A 22,485-nucleotide genomic window follows, 5' to 3' on the forward strand; every position below is an offset into this window, starting at 1 on the left:
TGTGGTTTTGATTTGCATTTCTCTAATGACCAATGATGATGAACATTTTTTCATATGTTTGTTGGCATCATATATGTCTTCTTTTAAGACCTAATGCCATAAAAACCCTAGAAGAAACCCTAGGCAATACCATTCAGGACACAGGCATAGGCAAGGACTTCATGACTAAAACACCAAAAGCAATGGCAACAAAAGCCAAAATAGACAAATGGGATCTAATTAAACTTAAGAGCTTCTGCATATCAAAAGAAACAATCATTAGAGTGAACTGGCAACCAACAGAATAGGAAAGAATTTTTGCAATCTATCCATCTGACAAAGGGTTAATATCCAGACTCTACAAAGAAGTAAAGCAGATTTACAAGAAAAAACAAACAAACCCATTCAAAAGTAGGTGAAGGATATGAACAATCTCAATTTTCTAAAGGGTCTAAGAAAAGTTGTTGAGTTTCAATTTGTTCATCCTTTTTCTTGTTGTGAAGATGAGATTAATGACTTCCAAACTCTTTACTGGACCAGAAACTAAAAGTAGCAGTTTTTGTTTTGTAGGAATTTGTACATTTCATCCTGGTTATCTACTTTTTGGCATAAAATTATATATAGTATTCTATTATAATCCTTTTTATTGCTGCAAGGTCCATAATAATGTTCTTTTTTCATTTCTAATTTTGATTTTTTCAAAAATGCTTTACTTGATCAGTCTACATAAGAATTCATCAATTTTGTTTATCTTTTCAAAGGAAAAAATTTTGGGTTTCCTTGAGTCTCCCCATTGCTTTTCTACTTACTATTTCATTAATTTCTGCTTTAATTTGTATTACTTTCATTATTTTTCTTGCCTTAGGTTTAGTTGGTTCACATTTTTCCACTGTCTTAGATGGAAGGTAGCCTTATTTTTTAATATGAGCATTTACAGTTATACATTTCCCTGTTAGCACTACATCAGCTACAACTCAAGTTTTTATATGTTATATTTTTATGTTCATTCCTCTCAAACGATTTTCTAATTACCTTTGTGATTTTTTTTCTTTCTTTCTTTTTTTTTTTTTTTTTTTTTTTTTTTTTTTTTTTTTGAGACGGAGTTTCGCCCTTGTTACCCAGGCTGGAGTGCAATGGCGCGATCTCGGCTCACCGCAACCTCCGCCTCCTGGGTTCAAGCAATTCTCCTGCCTCAGCCTCCTGAGTAGCTGGGATTACAGGCACGCGCCGCCATGCCCAGCTAATTTTTTGTATTTTTAGTAGAGACGAGGTTTCACCATGTTGACCAGGATGGTCTCAATCTCTTGACCTCGTGATCCACCCGCTTCGGCCTCCCAAAGTGCTGGGATTACAGGCGTGAGCCACCGTGCCCGGCGTTGTGATTTTTTTTTTTTATTTGATTCACTGACTGTGGGACTGTGCTTGTTAATTCTCACGTATTTATAAAGCTCCAAAATTTATTTCTAATATTATTTCATTGTGAACAGGAAACGTGTTGTATTGTTATCTTTTTTAATGTATTGACACTTGTTTTATGGCATGGCATATGGTCTATCCTCGAAATCTTCCACACCCACTTAAGAAGAATGTGTATCTGCTCTTCAGAGCATTTTATAGATGTCTGTTAGGTCTATTTGATTTATAGTATAGTATAATAGTATCTTCTATTTCCTTCTTGATCTTTTGCCTACTTCTTCTACTCATTGTGGAAAGTGAGACACTGAAGTCTACAACTGGTACTGAACTGACAGCCTAGCACTTTTTGAGGATGAAGCAGGAAGGTCACTTGAGCCCAGGAGTTTGAGTCCTCCCTGTACAACATAATGAGATGGCATCTCTACAAAATAAAAAATAAATTAGCCAGGTGTGGTAGTATGTGCCTATAGGCCTGGCTACTCAGGAGGATGAGACAATCACTTCATCCCAGGAGGTCAAAGCTTCAGTAAGCCATGATTGTGCCACTGTACTCCAGACTAGGCAACAGGATAAGACCTTGTCTTAAAAAAAATAAAGAAGTGTCTACTTCTCCGCTGAATTCTCTCAGTATTTTTTTTATGTGTTTTATGACTCTCTTGTTAGGTGAAAATATGTGTCTTGGTCTGCTAGAGTTCCCTAACAAAACACAAATGAGATGGCTTAGACAACTGAAATTTATTATCTCACTATTCTAGAAGCTGCAAGTCCAAGATCAAAGTAAAAGCAGGAATGATTTTTCCTCAAGTCTCTCTCTTTGGCTTGAAGATAGCTGCTTTCTCACTGCATCCTCACATGGCCTTCTATCTGTGCATGCATGTTTATGATGTCCCTTCCTTTTTAAATAAAGATACAAGTCACATTTTGTATTACAGCCCCAGCCTTATGATTTATTTTATATTTCTTCTTCAGATAGTTTGCATGTTATATTTTTCTAAATATCATTCCATGCCATGTAAGTTATTAAGTGTACTGGCATGAAATTGCTCATATCTTCCTATAATCTTTTTAATAACAATTGCATTTTTGTTATATATCCTTTCACATTACTAATACTGTGCATTTGTACCATATCTCTTACTTTTTATTTATTGCTTACTTCTGCCAGTTATTTTTCAATTTTATCTTTTCTCCTTAAGTTTGAAATTGGCTGTGCTGATCCTCTCCCTATTATATGTTTATTTTGTATTTCACTGTCTCCTTTTTTTTATTGTCCCCTTATGTATCCTTTTCTTGCATTTATCTTTCTACTTTAAAAAAAATTCTTGAGATGTATGTGCATGGCACTAGTTTCCAGCCTTTCCAGCCTTTCTTTTCTTTTCTTTAATATAAATACTTGACTGTTTATTTCCTTCTACTTATTGTCTTAGATGGGTCCAAGTTTTCTTATATTGCATTTTTGGTGTTAATTTTTATTTCCAAGTATTTAATAATTTCCATTATCATTTACCCTTTGATTTGTTAGTTATTAAAATGTGTATCTTAACTTCTGAGCATATGGTATCTTTGTAGTTACCTACTGATATCTAACTTAATCACATGTGGTCAGAGACTATTGCCTATATACTCATCCTTTGAAATTCTAAAGTTATTCAGTATATTTACCCTCAAACTGAATATAATAAGAACTTTAGTAGGCTTTATGACTTTTCCAATGTAATCAAATCTCCTCTTGACTTGTATGTTGTTATTCAGTATTTTATCTTTTCTTGGTCCATAAGACATCATCATTATTATTAAGGATTCTCTATTTAAATTTACCATGTACTTATCATTTTATTTCTTCACCACTCCTTCTTGCTTTTCAAATATTTCATCTTGAATCACTTTTGTTCTGCCTGAAAGGTATCTTTGTTGGATAGAGATCTCAAGTTTGGCAGTCACTTTTAGATATATTTGCATTTGTCATTCTTTAGTTTCAACAAAATGTTTCTAGGTGTTGATTTCTTTTTTAAAATATTGCTTGGGATTAACTAGGCTTCTGAAATCCATGTATTAGTTGGTGTCTTAACAGTGTCCTAGTTTGGGCTATTATAACAAAGTACCATGGACTGGGTGACTTATAAACAGCAGAAATTTATTCCTCACAGTTGTCGGGACTGGATGTCCAAGACCAGGGTACCAATACGGTCTGTTTCTGATGAGGGCCCTCTTTCAAATTGCAGATTGCTGACTTCTAATTTTATCCTGAGACAGAAGAAAGAGGGCAAGCATGCTCTCTAGAGTCTCTTTTACAAGGGAACGAATCCCATTGATGAGAGCTTTTTCCTCATGACCTAAATTACTTAACAAAATACCTGTCAATGACAGACTGAACAAAGAAAATGTGGTATATATACACCATGGAATACTATGCAGCCACAAAAAAATGATGAGTTTGTGTCCTTTGTAGGGATATGGATGACTCTGGAAACCATCATTCTCAGCAAACTGACACAAGAACAGAAAACCAAACACTGCATGTTCTCACTCATACGCGGGTGTTGAACAATGAGAACACATGGGCACAAGGAGGGTAACATCACATACTGCGGTATGTTGGGGGGTGGGGGGCTAGGGGAGGGACAGCAGGGGGTAGGGAGGTTAGGCATAGATAACACTGGGAGAAATGCCTGATGTAGGTAATGGGGGGATGGAGAGAGCAAACCACTATGGCATGTGTGTACCTATGCAACAATCCTGCAAGATCTGCACATGTACCCTAGAACTTAAAGTACATTTAAAAAAAAAGGCCACACCTCCTAATGCTATCACATTGGAGGGTAGAATTTCAATATATGAACTTGAGGGGACACAAACATTAATTCCATAACAGTTTTACAAAAAAAACCCTCAAGCATAGTATCTTTAAATGTTTTCTCCATTCCATCCTTTATTTCTTCTCTTTTTACATCTCCGTATGTTAGATTTCTCAGTCTATCCTATAAATCTATTAATCCCTCTTTATATTTCCCATCTCTTATCTCTTTGGGATGTTGTCTGTGTATTTAGTTCTATATTATAGTTCACTAAATCTCTATTCAGTTGTATATAATCCACTGTTAAACTCATCCACTAAGTTTAAATTTCAATTAGATTTCCTTCTTTCCTGGAAGAATTAAGTTGTTTTATATGTATACATGTATGTGTATGTGTGTGAGTTTGCATATCCTAAATCTGCAAGTTTTTTATAGCTTTTCACATTCACATGTTCTTTACTTGTATTTTTAATCCTCTCTTTAATATATTGAAATAAAGAAAACATGCTGATTTTATAATCTGAGTTTGCTAGTTTCAAACATGAAGTTTTTGTGATGAAGTCTTAGTCTACTATCTGTTGTTCCTATTGACTCTTACTCGTGGTACCTTTTTTCATCATGAGTTTAATGACTGTTTTCTCTCATTTTCCTTTGATTACTACCAGTAGGAATTACCTTGAGCTTGAGATAAAGTGAATCCCGTCAAAAAAGGATTTGAGCTTGGTTCTATCAAGCACTTGGAGGAGCAACCGACTAGTCTGGGTCTGCTTCAAACTAAATACTCAACTTTAGGTTTTCTGCACCACCCATGTAGTCTGTATTTGTACTGTAAACCCATGTGAGGACTATTTTGATATTACAAAATCTCAAGGGAAAATAGTCTCACACTCTTAGTGCCAAATTCATGGCAGGTAATAGTTTTCCTTGCAGCCTCTTGGATGAGCAACAGGTTTATTTATAGTTAACCCTTAACTCGTGGTGTGGTTCTTTGGGGCCAAGCTTTGTAGAAGTGTCTCCTGTTATATTCTCCACCTTAGGACGACCATGAGGTTTGTCTCCTATTCCATTAACTCTACACGGCTGTGAAAAACAAAAGCCCAAGTTTGTTAGGCTTAGCATATTTTCTTATATTGAAAGTTTGCTTCAGAAAGCAGTTTATCCATTTCAGATGTCTGCCTTCGTTTGGTTACTGGATGACAGTTTCTTATCAGCTTACTGATGTACTCAAGAAAATATCTTTCCGGATAATAAAATATGTAAAGACCCTTATAAATATTCATGTATTCAAGCCCAACAATTGCAAATCTAGGTCTATAAACTAGAGATATAACCAGAAATGCAGGAAAGCAAGTTTTGTTTATGGCAATATGGTTAACAATAACCCATACATGAAAACACTTAAATATCCTATAGTAGAGGAATTCTAAAATAAAGCATGCCGCACCTATATGGTATAACATCATATAGCAACTATAATAATATTTTAGAAAAATACTCAAGGACATGTGAATATGCTCAAGATGTAATGTTACATTTTGAAAAGTAGGATACAAAATTATATATAAAATATTCTATACATAGAAAAAAGGGTTGAGATGAAATAATTACTTGACATTATGTTGTGTGTCTTTGTTTTGCAAATATGGGTGTTTTTGCTTAACTTTAAAAAATTTTTCTGTATCTTCAAAGTACTTTTTACAATCAAGTGTATCGTCTAGAAAAAATAAAGGTACTATTTTTTTGTTTTTAAACAAAAGTCTTAGATAATAAAATGGTTTTAAAAGTTGTTACTCTGAAAAATTGACCTTCCCTAGTGTTTTAAATAACACTTCATTTTGCCAGTTTTAATGATTAAGAATGTCTTTTGTGTAAAAGATAGCACTTTAAATAAATGATTTGAAAAATTATACTTGATTAAATGTGATTAAGAAACAGCCTGAAAAATGATCAGTCTGGTGTTTTCAGACATTTTAACAAGCAAAAAGGATTTACTACAAAGGTGATCCCATTGATTATGCAAAAGCACAATCCTTAAGAGGACTGAAGAAAACAATTTGACCTAAAAAAGCCTCTCTTCTCTAGCTACCAGCGAACTTGGACCAGCTATGCATGCTTTTATCATTCTCCTCTCTCTCTCTGTTTTGTTTTTTCTCTCTCCCCAGGCACCTTATTCCACACCTCTTCTTCTTTTGTAAACCAAACTCAAAGCCTTGACATAACAATTCCCGTAACATGGCTTCAAATATCACTACATCTTGATGGATCTGTCACATGTGGTGCAACTTACTTGATAACTGTTCAAAACTAAAGCATGCTGGCCGGGTTCAGTGGCTCATGTTTGCAATCCCAGCATTTTGGGAGGCTGAGGCAGGTGGATCATCTGAGGTCAGGAGTTCGAGACCAGCCTAGCCAATGTGGTAAAACCCTAACTCCACTAAAAAATACATAAATTAGCCAGGCGTGGTGGTGCCTGCCTATAATCCCACCTACTTGGGAGGCTGAGGCAGGAGAATCACTAGAACCCAGAAAGCTGAGGTTTCAGTAAGCTGAGATAGCACCACTGCACTCCAGCCTGGGCAATAGAGCAAGACTTTGTCTCAAAAAAACGACAACAACAAAAAGAAACTAAAGCATGCAAAGCTCACAGTGGGAAGTAATAAGAGGTAAACATGTCAAATCTAGCAATCTAAGCAGAGAATTGGTTTTGACGGTAGCCAAGGCCACAAGAGCCATGGATGTGGTGCCAAATGTGGCAATTTAGTGCAAAATGCAAGGAAAAAAGACATGAAACCTCAGAAAATAATCAAGAGGTGGTCAAACTAATCCTACATATTTAATGTCAAGGGAATCATTTTCAATGTTACAACTTATGTGGACTATCTTTTCTTCATTATACTTAAGCCCCAAACATAATCTGTTTTTACAAATGTAAACTCATGGAAACACAGACTGCTTTGTTCTCTGGTTTATCCAGGACTGATATTAAGTCAGTGAACACTAGTACCACCCACTGGATTTCATAGGTTCTGATCAATGGAAGTCTAGGTTGCACATGTTGTATAAATTGCTAAATATCCTGTATGCTACCAATGGCTAGTATATTGCCTGGCACATAGCAGATATGCAATAATTTTTTTTTTTTTTTTTTTTTTTTTGCTTTTGTAGTTCTTCACAAATTCTCTCTCCTTTTCTTTCTGTTCTCACTGTCATCATGGTTTAATCCCATGGATTAAACTTTCAAGGTCTTGCATCTTCAAAAGCCTCATGCTTTTTCCAGCCATCATCTATGCCAACCTCTTTACCTGTTAATGGCTATCATATCACCAAAATAATATATCTAAAATGCAATTTTTGTCATATCTCTCCCCTGCTAAAAACTAACAAACACAAAGCATGCCAATTATTTTTCATTCATTAAGATAAAATTTAAAAATTCAAACACTGCAATTTGCATCTAAGACTTTCCAAATTCTAGCCTAAACCTATCCTTTTATTTTTAGCTTCCAAAATTCCTCTGCATTTTTGCTTATAATGTTCTCTCTTATTGGATTATTCTATTTCTTCCATCAGCTCAAGTTTAACTTCATATATGAAATGTTTCCTGGTTACTCTAACATACTGTAAACTGTTCCTCACATAAAAGCCAACTCCATTTAAGTTTCATACTTTTGGGCAGTCACAGTGTCTCATGCCTGTAATCCCAAAACTTTGGAACGCCAAGGAGGGAAGATCATGTGAGGTCAGGAGTTTGAGACCAGCCTGTGAAACACAGTGAGACCATCATCTCTACATTTTTTTAAAAAGTTAGCCAGGCATGGTGGTGCATGCCTGGAGTACTAGCAACATGGGAGGCTAAGATGGGAGGATCACTTGAGCCCAGGAGGTCAAGGCTACAGTGAGCCATGATGGCACCACTGTACTCATGCCTGGAAGACAGACTGAGATGCTGTCTTTGACAATAATCCTAGAATGATATTTGAAAACAATAGTTAAGAACACAAATACTAGCTGTTTAGCTTTCTTGCTCTTTTTTTTCTCTCTTTCTTTCTCTCTCCCTCCTTTATTTCTCTCTTTTCCCTCCTTCTTTCTCTCTCTCTCCCTCCCCACCTCTGTCCTTCCTTCCTTCCTACCTTCCTTCCTTCCAATACTTGTGAGTGTCTTTGCTGTGCCTGGAAGTGAGGACATAAAAATGACAGGATACAGTCCTTTATTTCAAAGACATTTCTGTGCAGATTTCTATCACTAACAAATATTAAATAACCCATTGATCATCCAATGGAAGAGGTCTGAATTATAACTTACTGACCTAATAACACGTATTGCTTTGTTAAAATTCTGTGTTTGCCTGAACTCTTTTATTGTTGCATTTTTTTATTGAGACATCTGCTGTTAAAGGTTGAAGCAAGGTAAGAGCCACTTTGGCCGGACACAGTGGCTCATGCCTATAATCCCAGCACTTTAGGAGGCTGAGGTGGATAGATCACCTGAGGTAAGGAATTCAAGACCAGCCTGGCCAAAATGGTGAAACCTTATCTCTAACAAAAATACAAAATAATTAGCCAGGCATGGTGACATGTACCTGTAGTCCCAGCTATTCAGGAGGCCGAGGCAGGAGAATCACTTGAAACCAGTTGAGGCAGAGGTTGCAGTGAGCCGAGGCTGCACCATTGCACTCCAGCCTGGATGACAAGAGTGAAACTTCATGGCAAAAAAAAAAAAAAAAATGGTAAGAGCCACTTGAGAACTCTAGGCCAGCAAAAGGTTTCATGGTGTAATAGTGAGCACTCTGGACTCTGAAAACTCTAGGTCAGTGGTTCTCAAAGATGGCTGCACTTAACAATGCCCTGGGAGGGTTTTACCCAATAGAGACCAATTAAATCAGAATGGGCAGGGTACACATCTGCACATCTAGTCATCTACTTTCTAAAAGCTGTCCACGTGATTTTAATGTGCAATAAAGTTTGAAAAACACTGCTGTAAGCTAAAGGAAAATTGCATTTCAATATATTAATTACATTTATGTTAAAAAACAGTAACAAATACATATGGTTTGCATGTTCATATGAAAATAAAATCATTCCATTCTTTCCACTGTTTAAACAACAAAACCAGGTAATGTCTTCTAAGAAAACAATTTCAGAATTCTTCACTCTTTTTATCAGTGTAGATAAATAAATCAGCTCTATAACATATTAGTTCTTTATTTTTGTTTTACTAAATTGTTAGGTAAATCTCATCCTGCACCTGTTTTAAAATGCTTGTTTTTACTAAGAGGATCTAATAGTGAATGTAGAGGTCAACTATATCACACAAAACCATTACTAGTCTCGAGTGGTGATTCTCAAACTCCTCAAGCATTAGAATTCTCTGGGAGGCTTGTCCAACCTACATTGCTGGACTGTAACTCCAGAGTTTCTGATTCAGTAGATCTGGGATGGAGGCCTATAAGTTGCATTTTCTGACAGATTCTCATGTGACACTGATGTTGCTAGTCTAGAGATCACTCTTTGAGAACCATTGTTTATTAGATTAACAACTCATAATCAACACATATAAATCTTGTAGCTACTTCCCATTCAGTAGCTATTAGAAATTACACAGATAAATATTCTGCAGAGAAACAGATGATTCATATTTGAAAGAACAGAAAGGACCTTTATAATTTATATTAGGCAGTTTCTTCTACTTTATGTCCTTAACAATTTCCATAAGGTCATCAGTCAGACTATCAATAAGTACTGTTGACCCTTAAACAACACAAGTTTCAACTGCCTGGCTCCAGTTGTACACAATTTCTTTTCAACAAAATATTGGAACACTTTCGAATGGAACCACGTGGCCTAGAAATACCAAAATCCTGAGACTGTTTCTCAGTTTCACAACCTTGGCAGATCTAAAGAAAAGAGATGACTCCAAACTGGGTCTGCCCAGTGTTTCCTCCTAAGCAAATGCAGACCCTACTTGATGCAATGCTCTCCTCAGTGTAGTCCACCAGGAGGAGCACAGATTCACTGGCCTACTGCTGGTGCTCTCAACTTAATAATGACAAAATACTCACTTACAAACACAAATCTCATCATGTCACTCTCCTGATTTAACTTTGCCAAAGGTTTCACACTGGCTAAAGGGCTTTTAAAAAAATAAACATATGTGACTCTCTATATTGACAGGTTCTACATCCATAACCAGATAGCGATAAAATAACACATAGTATTTGGTTGGGCAAGGTGGCTCACACCTTTAATCCCAGCACTTTGGGAGGTCAAGGTGGGTGGATCACCTGAGGTCAGGAGTTTGAGACCAATCTGACCAACATGGTGAAACTCCATCTCTACTAAATACAAAAAATTAGCCAGGTATGGTGGTGCATTCCCATAATCCCAGCTACATGGGAGGCTGAGGCAGGAGAATCGCTTGAACACAGGAAGTGGAAGTTGCAGTGAGCCGAGATTGTGCCATTGCACTCCAGCCTGGGCAACAAGAGCGAAACTCCATATATACACATATATATATATATATATATATATATATATATATATATATACACACACATATATATATATACACACACACATATGCGTATATATGTATACATACATATATATGTGTGTGTATATATACATATGTATGTGTGTGTATATGTGTGTGTATGTGTGTGTGTGTGTATGTATATATATAATTCATGGGATATAAAACCCACAAATATGGAGGGCTGACTTTTCATATCCATAGATTTCACAGGGCTGACTGTGAGACTTGACTTGAGTATACATGGATTTTGGTATTGGCAGGGTTCTGGAACCAATCCTCTTGATTATCAAGAGATAATTATAGTTTCATATTAATATTATTTTGTTAAGGTTTACACATTTGTGTTTAAATGGGAGATTGTTCTGTATTTTTCTGTCCTTATGATGTCATGCCTTTGATTTATTTGGTTTCATCTGGAGTTGGGCTTGAGGTTAATATTTATGGTATTTGGGATTAGAGGGTTAAGGCTCAGATTTTAGGGACTGAGGAATAAAAGAATTTGAGGATTAGGGTTAGGATTGGGTTGGGGTTAGGACTGGGGCTGGGATTGGGACTAGGGCTAGGGTTAAGTTTGTCTAACTATTGCCTTCCTTTCTTTCACTATTACCTTGTAGGTTAATTTAGCAGCCTTCCAGGCTAACACCTTGCCTCTCTACTACATACCCACCTCATCCCTTCCTTCTCTGGCCCTGTCATTCTTACCTATTTTCTGAATTGTTGATCATCAAGTATCTACATGGGCTTCAGAGACTGCCCTGTGAAGCTCAAAGTCTCAAGGAGGAGCAAAGGGAGAAACTTTACACTCACCCTAGCTTACTCGTGTCAAGCAGGCATCCTTGCCTCTCTCCTCTGCCACCTACCCTGATAGTTGACTTAATGCCCCCAGGGCCTATCTCCCCATATGCAAGAAGAAATTATCCCGAGGCCCTTATGGTAGAAGCCCACCAGTCAACTCTTCCAGTTCACCATCGCCTGAGCCAGTCCCAAAGGGCTCCCTCGCCACTCTATTCCCCTCCATCTATACCCCCAGCTCTGTACAGCTGGGGTGGGCACTGGGTCAGGCGGGAGGCAGCAGAGGTATGGCCAGATACCACTGTTCAAGGCGAGTTATCACCAGTCTAAGCCAGTCAAAGAATGTCAACTCCAGTCAAGGCTGATCAAAAACAGTCTGAGGTCTCTGGGTGCAGTGGCTCTTGCCTGTAACCTTAGCACTTTGAGAGCCCGAGACAGCTGTTTTTAAGAGTTCAACACCAGCCTGGCCAACATGGTAAAAACTCATCTCTAATAAAAATCCAAAAATTAGCTGGGTGTGGTGGTAGGTGCCTGTAATCCCAGCTACTCAGGAGGCTGGGGCACAACAATCACTTGAAACAAAGGGGCGGAAGTTGTAGTCAGCTGAGATTGCACCACTTTGCTCCAGCCTGGGCAATACAGTGAGACTCTGTCTGAAAAAACAAAAACGATAAAACCAGCAGTCTCATCATGGCTGGTCAAGATTGGTCAAGGCCAGAAAAAGTCAGCCCAGGCTAGTCAAAGCCAGTTGTGGTTGGTCAAGAATGGTCCTAGGTTAATACCAGTCCAGGCCAATCAAAGCCAGTCACAGCTGGTCAAAACCAGCCAAATCCATTGAAAATCAGCCAAATCTGTCCAAAAGTGGTCAATTCTAGTCAAAGGCAGTCAGGGTTGTTTGATGCTAGTCACTCACCACCTATCTAAGCCAGTCAAAACTAGTAAATTCTGGATAAAGCCAGCCATGGCTGGTCAAAGCCACTTACAGCCAGTTTAAGCCAGTTAAAAGTGGTTAATTCTGGTCAAAGCCAGTCACTGCCAGTTAAAGCCAGTTACAGGCAGCCTAAACCCATCAACACTGGTTGATTCTGGCCAAAGCCAGTCACAGCCAGTCAAATCTTGTCTTGACCAGTCAAAGGGTTGCCACAGCTGATCTAAGCCAGCCAAAACTAGTCAATTCTGGTCAAAACTGGTTGTAGCCAACCTACTCCAGTCAAAACTGGTGTAAGCCAGCCAGAACCACCTGATTCTGGTCAAAGCTAGTCATGGCTAGTCACAGCTGGTATAAGTCAATCGACTCTGGACAAAGCCAGTCACTATCTGTCAAAGGCAGTTGGTTCCAGTCAAAGCTAGTCATATATGGCCAAAGCCAATTACAGCCAATATAAACCAGTAAAAAACACTGAATTCTGGACAAAACCAAACATGGCTGGTCATAGATGGTCACAGTCAGTCTAAGTGGATCAGAACTAGTCAACTGCAGTCAAATATATTTGGTCACTACCAGTCAATGCTGGTCACATTCAGTCTAAGCCAGTCAAAACTAGCCAATTCTGGTCAAAGCTGGTCACAGCTAGTCATGCTTTGTCTAAGCTGATTAAAATCAGTGAATACTGGTCAAAGCCAGTCATAGCCAGTCATGACCAGTTATGGCCTGGCCTGTCAGAAGTCTAAGCCAGTCAAAATCAGTGTAAGATGGTAAAAACCAGTCAATTATTGTAAAAGTTGGCTGCAGCCATTCATGACCAGTCTAAGCAGGTCAAAACCAATCTAAGCTGGGCAAAGCAAGTCACAGCCAGTGAAAGCCTGTCACAGCTGGTCAGTATGGGTCAATTCTGGTCAAAGCCAGTTAAAAGTTGGTAACGTCTGGTCAAAATTAGTCAAGGCTGGTCATAGCCAAGCTAAGCCAGTAACAACTGGTAGATTCTAGTCATAGCTGGTCATGGCCAGCTGAAGCTTGTCACAGCCAATCTAAGACAGTCAAAACCTGCCTAAACTGGTTAAAGCCACTCAGATCTGATCAAAACCGGTCACAGCCAGACTCAGCAAGTCAAAACTAGTCAATCCCTGTCAGAGGCAGTCACAGTCAGTCACAGTTGGTCAAGGTCAGTCACAGCCAGTTAAAACCAGACCAGGCCATTCAAAGTCAGTCAGAGCCAGTGAAAACTGGCCGAATCCAGCCAAGGCTGACCAAAGCTGTTCATGCTCAGTCTAAGCTGGTCAAAACTGGTTACAGCCTTGACTGGCATGATGAGCTTTAACTGGTTCTAACCACCTGTAACCAGCTTTGAATCAAAAGCTAACTACAGCTGGTTAGAATCAGTTAAAGCCCATCATCCCAGTCAAGGCTGATCATGGTCAGTAAAATCCAGCCAAAGCTGGTCATGGCTGATCACTGTGGGTCCAAGGCAATCATGGCTAGTCAGACTGCAAAAAGGAATTAGTAGAGATGATCTAGCCCAATCATGTAATTTTAGATACATGAGATTAGGTGAAGTCCAGAGAGGTAAATATTCTTTTGCTTTTTCATTTATTTCCCTAAGACTTCTGAGTAGAGAGGTAAATATCCAAGCCCCTAAATTACTGAGTGACACAGCTAGTGACTAGATTTCTGGTGTCCTGACAGACCAGTGTTCTTTCTTACACATCAAGACTTAGCAAATATTCTAGCAACCCAAGTCAGCGGAAGTGTCAAACTCACTGACTTCAGTTTCATTTGCATATATACGCAGTGGTGTTGAGATGGGGTTACGGCTTTAGAAATTCATGGAATATACGTTTTGCAAAACTTTCACATAAAAGCTAAAAACAGGAAATGCTATAGTAAATTTTATCACATAATTATTTAATAGTATGTGTGATTTAGATGTAAAATTTATTCACCATACCATCAAAAATTAATTGCCAGATTATCTTGCAAGCTAAGAAAAACAAACCATTAAGTTTAGTGGATCAGAATACTCTCCAGGTGACATTTATTCTCTTCATTTGACAATTGACTGGTCACATCTGCTTTCTTCTCCATCATATGCACACAGGATTATCTTATGTAGGAAAAGGCCCACCAGACGTTCAATTAACCCAGCTGTCACACATCTGTTGCTGTCTCTATAAATGTGCAGTTAACTGGCGATTACTCTTCTGATAACTTTACACCCCCTTTTTTACTGTGATAGTCTCTTACTTTCTCCATACAAACTACGTCAATGACTTTGTGATCCAAAGATTCCAGAACATATCCAAATATTTCTGATCCTCTGAATGGAGGAACAAGTCTGGAATTTACATTTAGTGATTTAGAATATTACAGATGAAGTCTCAGTGTAATTAACCAGATATTAAAATAAGAACCTACACTAGTTAGTAAAGGTCTGATGTTGTTAACCCACTCCAACCATGACTATTAACTTGCTGTGAGTGCCTGAGTAAATTGTATTACTGCCTTGTAGTTGTGTTTTCCAGTTTGTAATATATGCAGGAGGAATGAGCTCTCCATCCTACTTTATAAAACTTTTAAAACCTTGTGCATGATAACTCAAATTTCCTGGGGAATCAACAATATCTTAGTATTAGTGTCCTTTAGAAAATTTAGTTATATAAATATACCAGCACAGCTTTCTCTTCCTTAATAAATAAATAACAAATATTATCATGCATTTACCAGCACTTCATATTATTCAAAAGGGCTTCACCACGAAGGTATTTTTTGAGTACCTGCTATGTGTCAGATACTGTACTAGGTGCTAGAACTATAAAAATTATTAAAACCTAGTCCCTTGCTTTATGGGTCTTTAAGGCAGCTCAACACATAAAAAGTCTCTTTCCTATTCAAGTCCTGAAACCAACTGAAATGTAGTATATAGTAGTAAGGTAGACAGATATCCAAATACCAACTTCATTGCTCATAAAACTCGTATTGAAGAATATGCTGCATCTAAGTCCATACGGACTTATTGTAATCAGACCCTGGGATTTATAGACTTAACCACTCGGCAGAATTAGACCTGGAAAACAGAGCCAGCACTGGAGAAGAATATACGCTCCCTACAGGCAGCTACACCTAAGGAAGCAGAGCAAAGGAAGTGACTGCTTAATTTCTCCATTCAAAGTTGCCAAACAGCCAAGCATGGTGGCTTCCACCTCTGATCCCATTTACTTGGGAGGCTGAGGCAAGAGGATCGCTTGAGGCCAGGAATTCAAGACTAACTTGGGCAACATAGTGAGGCCCCCAAGACCCATCTCTAAAAAGAAACAAACAAACAAACAAAAAACCGAAGTTGCCAAACAAATATGTGCTCCTCATCCATCTTCAGTTATGAATGAAGAAGGAACAAATCTGGGCCAGAAGTGTTACACAAATGGATGTCCTTCCACCTGGGAGGAAACATCTAAAGTGGAAAGGAAGCATTCCCTCACCCTAATACCTACCCTCAAGGACCTCATCACATTGATATTCACAGCAATCCTGAGAGGTAAATAGGAAATTGTTATTTTAACTGTTTTTATTTTATTTTATTTCTTCTTATTAGACCCTAAATTATGGTTAACTGTTTTATGGTAGAGAAAGCCGAGACATGGAAGAGTCACACAGCTAGGCTGAAACCATAGTAGAATAATATCTTAATTCTTTATGGTATGAATTTGGACATTTTTACCAATGAAATCAGGTGATGGATTTGTCTATACAATGACTCACTTTTTTTGCAAGTGAAACATAGGCTTTAATTCCAAATGGTTTTGCTATTATCTAAGGTTGTGACAAAAGCATCTATCATCTTTTGTATAGATGAGGTTATTTGCACATGAGAATCTTCTATTTCTCAGGATTAGAAATAAAAGTTTTTTTTAAAAAAAAAATAAAAGGCAAAAGCAGATAAGCTTTAAAAAATGGAATGCCACCGTAGTAAAGTTTTATAGAGAAAGCAAAAGGCATAGGTAAGGCAAACAGATAAGAAAGACAAAATAAAACCAGGCAGTTATCCAAGGCTCAACATGAGAGAGAAGGCTTAATTTAGTCAATTGGTACTATGTTTCTTTTTTTCTTCCTTTAAATGAATAAACCTATCAAATGTGTACCTGTAATAGTTGTTAGAGCCACACATTGAGCATTTTAAATGTTTTCAATTCCGGGCTAAGTACTATATAAGTAATATTATATATATAAAGTGCAATGTAAATGCACATAAAAGGAAGTCATCCTCTCTTTTTTTTTTTTTAAGATGGGAAAACAAACTTATTTAGATCAAGCAACTTATCTATTTTCACATAATCAGTAGTATGTGGGAGTGTCAAGATTTGAACCCAAGATGTCTGTCTCCAGAGCCCACATTCAGCCAGTTCATTCTTGTTGTTTTTTTTTTTTTTTTTTTTTTTTTCTTTTTTGTTACTTTTCTTTTTCTTATCTAGTTCATTCTACAGGTCTATCAGCTAAGAGCAGAAATGGTTAATTCTGGGTGGAGTATGTTCCAGCAGGGAAAATAAAATACATCTAAGATAGCTACCTTATTTCAAGCTTATAATGCAATTAGGTAAACATGGTATAAATATTGAAAAGGCTTATGGTGTGTAAGTGAACACAAATGAACATATTAACAAGTATATGAGCCTTGAGATGAACTGGAATGAAAAAAAAAAAATGATTAGAGGGAGAGAGTGTTAAGCTGACAAGCATGTGCTCATAGTCTGAGCTGTTTAAAGATGAGATAAGCTGCCTCCATAAGTAGCAAATTCTGGCCAGGCTAGGTGGCTCATGCCTGTAATCCCAGCACTTTGGGAGGCTGATGCGGGTAGATCATTTGAGGTCAGGAGTTCGAGACCAGCCTGTCCAACATAGTCAAACCCCATCTCTACTAAAAATACAAAAATTAGCTGGGCATGGTGGTGCACACCTGTAATCCCAGCTCCTCGGGAAGCTGAGGCAGGAGAATCGCTTGAACCTGGGATGGGGAGGTTACAGTGAGCCGAGATCGTGCCACTGCGCTCTAGCCTGGGCAACAGAGTGAGACTCTGTCTCAAATAAATAAATAAATAAATAAATAAATAAAAATAAGTTGTCATCATGAAAGGGACTTACCACACAGGCTAAAGTAACAAACACTTGGTAGATCAGATTATTTAAAATTACATCTAAAGTTTCTCTGACCCTGACATTCTATGATTTAGTCATTATTTTGAATAGCCACTATGTGCTAAGTCTTGGGTTAAGTTCCTCTCATAAAAAGGAATAAGACATACCCTCAAAGAGCCCACAGTTTAGTGGTTTAGTGAAGCGCATTGCATAAACTTAGAAATGTATAATACAGTCTAAGAAGTACTTATATGACATCGGAAAAAAGAAAATGTGCATCTATCCCAAACTGGGAAGGGGAGTTAAAACGAAAAACTGAAAATGCTTTCTAGACATGATGACTAAACTAACTCTTGAAGGAAGAGTAGAAAGCTAGCTAGGTTTTGCTTTATCTATTGCAATGTAACAAGCCATCCCTAAAACTTAAAAGCAAAAATATATATTATTATATTTCATAATGTTGTGGGTAAGAAATTCAGGCAGGGATCAGTTGGCCAATTCCTCTGCCTTTCTCTTAAGGTTACTCAATGGTACTCAGCAGCTGAGCTGGGTTGAGCTGCAGGGTCTAAGACAAATTCACTCACATACCTGGTCTCTTGTAGGGGATGGCTCTAAAGACTGGTCTCAACTAGAACCCTCCTCTTTATGTGACCCCTTTAGTAGGGTAAATGTATTCTCATATGGTGGCTCAGGACTCCAAAACTAGTGCCACAAGAGATCAACATGAACGGTCAGACCAATGAACTTGGATTTGCTATATTACATAAATTGTAAACATTCTAAGAACTTGGGTAAGAGAAAATGATGTCTGCAAAAACCGATTTAACTTACCTCTATATCAGATGGGCCAGATGCAACAGATGTGGGAGCACAGAAAACCGCTTAATTGTTACAAATTTTATATTAAGACCTACACTTGTGTGGTATCTATAGCAACAGAAAATAGAGGTCATCCAGACATTACTGTGAAGACATACTAAAATCATAGCTAGCAAGGTGTCTATTTGACTCCTAACTACTGATTATTGGGGAACAACATCTTCTAACTACTTGCTTCAGATGGGTAAAAAACAGAGATGGAAAAAAGCAGACATCAGTTGATTTTTTAAGACTGATGACTATTCACTTCATTCAAGCTAACACTAAAGATGTCAGAGGCCTAGTACTGGATAAATGTGCAAAGCATCAATTAAGGCTCATACTAAGACTTGACTGTTTATCATGGAGGTAAGATTCAGGGAAATGTCCCATGAAGTTTCCTATGGATGCCTGAATAAATCTTCCCCTTGCCACTATACCTTCCTCCCTTGCCTGTAACTCCTAACTATGAACCGAAGAAATAAGTAGGTAATTGCTCACAAAGAGAACTACAAGAAGATTTAAAAGTCACTTATAAATTCAACTAAAGTTATTCAACAAAATAGACTGTTATCTTCAGGAAAATAACATTCTTTATAAAATTATACATTTCTTAAGCAAACTTCCCAGACCAGTGCAATAAGGAAGGTACTTAAGACACTCCTACCTTCCTAACTCCAATTGTCCCCAAGTTATTTTCTTGGTTTAAAACTAAGAAATAAGGCCAGGCACTGTGGCTCATGTCTGTAATCCCAGTACTTTGGGAGGCCGAGGTGGACGGATCACCTAAGGTCAGAAATTCCAAATAAACCTAGTCAGCATGGTGAAATCCTGTCTCTACTAAAAATGCAACAATTAGTCTGGCGTGGTCATGGGTGCCTCTAATCCCAGCTACTCAGGAGCCTAAGGCAGGAGAATCGCCTGAACCTGGGAGGCAGAAGTTGCAGTGACCTGACATTGCGCCACTACACACTCTATCTGGGCAACAGAGCAAGAGTCTCAAAAAAAAAAAAAAAAAAAAAAAAAAAAACCAGTTAAAAAAAGTAAAACTAAGCAATACTTTAGCTTTTCTTAGACTCTAGAGCCAGTCTTATGATGTTCAATTGAGTAGCTCGGAGCTTTCCCTCAGGCCACTTCATCATTGTTTCCCCATCAGCTAATTCAAACGAGACTAATAAAAGACAAGCTTTCACAATCGGACTCCCAAGAGAAGACAGCCGGATTGGGTCGTTGTCTGTCCCTACCAACCTTACAGACTTTAGATTATTGGAGCAGATCACTTACATTTGTGCAACCAGTATACCTATTTTCAAAAGAAGGTCTGTTAATCCTGAAATCATCTTGGGGTTTGACTTATCAAACTTATTTCTTGAAGTAAAATGAATTCTAAAAGCATTAAGTATTTTTACAAGACATAGAAAAAGATTGATCCTTTGAGAGGAAATGGCCAGGCTGGAAAAAAAAAAAAAAAGAAAAGAAAAGAGAAAAGAGGCTGGGCATGGTGGCTCACGCCTGTAATCCCAGCACTTTGGGAGGCCGAGCTGGGTAAATCACAAGGTCAAGAGATCGAGACCATCGCTTCTCGGCCTTTTGGCTAAGATCAAGTGTGAAGAGATCGAGACCATCCTGGCCAACATGGTGAAACCCCAACTCTACTAAAAATGCAAGAATTAGCTGGGCGTGGTGACACATGCCTGTAGTCCTAGCTTCTTGGGAGGCTGAGGCAGGAGGATTGCTTGAACCTGGGAGGCAGAGGGTGCAGTGAGCTGAGATCATGCCACTGCATTCCAGCCTGGGTGACAGAGCAAGACTCCGTCTTGAAAAATTAAAAATAAAAATAAAAAAGAAAAAGAAAAGAAAGAAAAAAGGGAGGGAGGAAGGGAAAGAAGAAAGGAAGGAAGGAAGGAAATAAAGAAAAAGATTGAACTACATAACAATAGAAAAAAGGATGCCTGATTTCGTTGAAAGGACTATAAACTTTAAAATGAGAGATTTACAGCTTACAAATCATCTCCTCTCAGATGCACTTCTTTTGTAAAAATTTAATCACTTTCTCAGCCATGTACATTTACAGCATATTCAAGTGTAAATCAAATCACTAAGACAACGACACCATTCACAATTTATAAACTGTGTCCATAAAAAAGTCCATTTTGCCAATAATAAATAGGAACAGTCTCTGCATCACTTTGATTTCCATAAAGAAGTATTATCAGAGGTTGATACCTTCTTTTTTTAAAAAAGACCACTTTATTTATTTATTTATTTATTTATTTATTTATTTATTTGACAGAGTCTTGCTCTGTTGCCCTGGCTGGAGTGCAGTGGCCTGATGTCGGCTCACTGCAACCTCCACCCCCTGGGATCCAGTGATTCTCCTGCCTCAACTTCTCTAGTAGCTACGATTACAGGCGTGTGCCATCACGCCCAACTAATTTTTGTATTTTTAATAGAGAGAAGGTTTTACCATGTTGGCCAGGCTGGTCTTGAATTCCTAACCTCAAGTGATCTGCCTACTTCGACCTCCCAAAGTGCTGGGATGACAGGCATGAGCCACAGTACCCAGCCCATATGTTATCTTTTTTAAATAAAACACCTTATTCTTTTAGACCCATGGAACACTTAACTATTATATCATGACTTTTGTTTTGCAAAGTCTGCCCCAAAGCAGTTTTTTTTTTTTTTTTAATGTATTAAATACCTAACACTGCTATGCGAACATACCGTCACCAGATGGCAGTTGTATGCCACAGCCCTCAAGGTTTGATCTGTAAGACATAAGCTAAGATTTGTTTCATTGAGATAGAGATATTATTTTTCACCGTGCTCATATCAAAAGCATATAATAAACTTAAATAACAAAATCTGAAAGCACTTCTTTATTTGAGACGGAGTTTCTCTCTGTCACCCAGGCTGGAGTGCAGTGGCATGATCTCAGCTCACCACAACCTCAGCCTCACAGGTTCAAGCAATTCTGCCTCTGCCTCCAGAGCCCCTGGGATTACAGGCATGCACCACCATGGCCAGCTAATTTTTGTACTTTTAGTAGAGACAGGGTTTCACCATGTTGGCCAGGCTGGTTTCAAACTCCCTACTTCAGGTGATCCGCCTGCCTCAGCCTCCCAAAGTGCTGGGATTACAGGTGTGAGCTACTATGCCTGGCCTGAAAATACTTTAGAACAAATGTCACACAAGTAAACTACAGGATGCAATTTTATTTGCACAACATATCTTCAACCAAATACCAATGTTTCATTAAAATGCTAACCTTTATATCTGTTATCACTTAGACTTAATAGTTCTTCCTGATTTTCTTTTATCCTCAATTCACAGTCTTGTTCCACACCCTTCGCACAACATTCATTTAGTCAAACACCATATAGCCATGGCAGCCTAGTTATCCCAACTAAAAGAATAGTGTCTCTTGTGGTCTCTTCATCTCCCTGAAGCTTTCTAGTCATTTTATTTTTGTCTCTTTCTTCCTCTTCACTTTCACTCTCCATAATTCCTAGAAAATATATCTTGAAGCTTGTTTCTACTCTTAAAAATTTAGTTTAATTTAGCCAGACATGATGGCTCACGCCTGTAATCCCAACACTTTGGGAGGCCAAGGTGGGCAGATCACCTGAGGTTGGGAGTTTGAGACTAGCCTGACCAACATGGAGAAATCCTGTCTGTACTAAAAAGACAAAATTAGCTGGACGTGTTGGTGCATGCCTGTAATCCCAGCTACTCGAGGCAGGAGAATCGCTTGAAGCCGGGAGGTTGCAATGAGCTGAGATCACGCCATTGCACTCCAGCCTGGGCAACAAGAGTGAAACTCCATCTCAAAAAAAAAGAGTTATTTTTCTTGTTGAGAAGAATTTACACTGTTCCATTGCTGGAACTGACTACTTCTGTGTTTCATAATGATTGGGTTTTCACACTTATATGTGAGATGTGCCTCCCTCAAAACTTGTTAGGAGTAGTGGCTAGACATATTACCTATCTGACTTGAAAAACAGAAGAGAAAACTGGACCTGGTGACTCACTCCTGTAATCCCAGCATTT

At 38.1% G+C, this 22,485-nt stretch overlaps 1 non-coding gene across 1 annotated transcript; it reads left to right on the forward strand.

The window, feature by feature from the left end:
- Positions 1-22,325: 22,325 nt before the first annotated feature.
- On the forward strand, positions 22,326-22,429 carry LOC120361969 (small nucleolar RNA U13). Its single transcript, XR_005577993.1, has one exon. It is a non-coding gene; the product is annotated as a small nucleolar RNA U13 (small nucleolar RNA).
- The last annotated feature ends 56 nt before the right edge of the window (positions 22,430-22,485 follow it).

Source organism: Saimiri boliviensis, chromosome X, assembly GCF_048565385.1.
Source record: "Saimiri boliviensis isolate mSaiBol1 chromosome X, mSaiBol1.pri, whole genome shotgun sequence".
NCBI classification, from domain to species: Eukaryota; Metazoa; Chordata; class Mammalia; order Primates; family Cebidae; genus Saimiri; species Saimiri boliviensis.